At 49.2% G+C, this 1,562-nt stretch overlaps 1 protein-coding gene across 6 annotated transcripts in view; it reads left to right on the forward strand.

The window, feature by feature from the left end:
- Positions 1-244, forward strand: part of LOC104134351 (heat shock 70 kDa protein 12A-like) — a 25,266-nt gene extending 25,022 nt beyond the window's left edge. For all 6 annotated transcript variants that reach the window (XM_035903270.1, XM_035903268.1, XM_035903271.1 and 3 more), the window contains one exon: positions 1-244. This exon is cut by the window's left edge and continues 2,690 nt beyond it. The gene's annotated coding sequence lies outside the window, so the exon portion shown is untranslated.
- The last annotated feature ends 1,318 nt before the right edge of the window (positions 245-1,562 follow it).

The following is a 1,562-nucleotide window of genomic DNA, read 5'->3' on the forward strand; positions in this document are numbered from 1 at the left end:
GCTGAACACTAGCCTGTCCCAATGCAAAGCCTTGGTTAGCTGGATACGCTGCATGAAAATTCAGTGCTGGCACCTTTAGTAGCTGTAATGACTGTATTAGAATCCCTGCTAGCCATGTCCTTAATGCTGTCAGTCATTAAAGCAAGACTCAGAGGATTAATCTGTACGCATACTATGCTCTGTGATGTACAAAAGCTGAACTATTTTGCATACATTGCCTTTGTTTTCACATTTAAAATCTGATGCGCACAATAAAGGTATTCACAACAGAAACCTGTCTACTTTTCTATCGCGTCAGATGGCACCTATCTTTAATCTATGCGAGGGCCATTCTGGGTGGCTGAGTCCCAAGGAAGCTTAGTACTCCTTTTTTCTTGCCCTTTGGACTTGGTACTTTCACCCATGCAAAGAGCAACACAGCTTCCCCCCAGCCCACTGCCGCTCTCAGAATGGGAGCAGTTGCGGTCTAGGGGAAGCTGGGAAAGCTGCCTGCATCTGCCCCAGGTCTTTCCCACCCATGTGCTATGTGGGCTTTGGCATTCAGTCATTGACACCAACAGTTGTGATTGCAGCTCCTAATTTTGCTTGTTTTGATGAGCTGATAATGTTGATAACCTCAAATACTGAGCACGGAGCAGACACAGTTGTTTGTCATCTCTGTAAATGCAGCACTGAGTGCCAGCATCTCAAGGTAAGCGTCCAAGAAACCGGGCAATGCCTGCTATGGGGGCTCTAACCTCAGTCTGACAGTATGGGGGGCGTTGGGAAAATCACAGTTATAGCTGCCGAGCTCTTTCCAGCCATCCTCTACAACAGGCGTGTCTGCCGAGCTGGGGATTAACCCCTGTTGCATAATAAATAGGGTTATTTATTTGTATTAAACATGAAACTTAAATAACTGATCACGACCTTTCAAGGCAAAGCAAACACGGGCAGCTTTGCAGTGCCTGCAACGGGGACATCAATGAGCCCTGCAGGCAGAGTCGTTGCTGCCAGATCCTAAATGGCTTGGCAGGTAGAAGGTGCCATCTGCTTCTGTCATTGGAGCTTCCTGGCTGCCTTCTGCCTAAAGCACGTGGTTTCTCAGAAACCAAAAGGAAACAAACCCCGCTTTGCAGAATCCCCGTCATTTCCCCGGGGCCACAGCAGGAGGCACGTCCTCTGCTTCCCTGGCTGGGGACGGAGCCAGGAAAAGCTTGGCTGCCGCGCACAGCCCACAATACCACGGCTGTGCTCCCTGCTCCGGATTTCCCAGTGTTCTCCACCCTTCAGCCTAACCCTGCCTGCTGAGGAGCATCCTGTCTGCGGCCGAGGCTGTCTCCGCAGTGCTGCCCAGCACCCCCGCTAGAAAATATTCCTCCCCATTCAGCAGAAATAACACTGAAGAGCATTCACTTCCTTTGTGATACTGAACAAAACAAACCATGGGCGACGAAAAAGAAACAAAATAAGCATATATCCTCTTCCCCTGGGGCAGGGGGGTTGAGCATCAGCAACAACGTGATGGCTTTATGATTCAACTGCAAATTTTTCACAGCAATATCATTTTGAGGCAAAACCCC

The sequence above is a fragment of the Egretta garzetta genome, unplaced genomic scaffold (assembly GCF_000687185.1).
Source record: "Egretta garzetta isolate BGI_Z169 unplaced genomic scaffold, ASM68718v1 scaffold51, whole genome shotgun sequence".
NCBI classification, from domain to species: domain Eukaryota; kingdom Metazoa; phylum Chordata; class Aves; order Pelecaniformes; family Ardeidae; genus Egretta; species Egretta garzetta.